Genomic DNA, 220 nt, shown 5'->3' on the forward strand with positions numbered 1-220 from the left:
AGGGGCCATAGGGCGGAGTGCACACGGGACGGTGGTACGCGAGTTACCCAGCTTCGGAACACACCGCACGATGACGGGGGCCTACTGCTGCTTATGCGGAATTATGCGGGGCGCTTTCGCGTTGTTACAATGAGTTGTGGTTGTGCCTCTAGGGCTCCCGGGATCCGGCTTATAAAGGCGCACGGATCCTAGGGTTTACATGGAGAGTCCTAGCCGGATT

This window comes from Lolium rigidum, chromosome 3, assembly GCF_022539505.1.
Source record: "Lolium rigidum isolate FL_2022 chromosome 3, APGP_CSIRO_Lrig_0.1, whole genome shotgun sequence".
NCBI lineage: Eukaryota > Viridiplantae > Streptophyta > Magnoliopsida > Poales > Poaceae > Lolium > Lolium rigidum.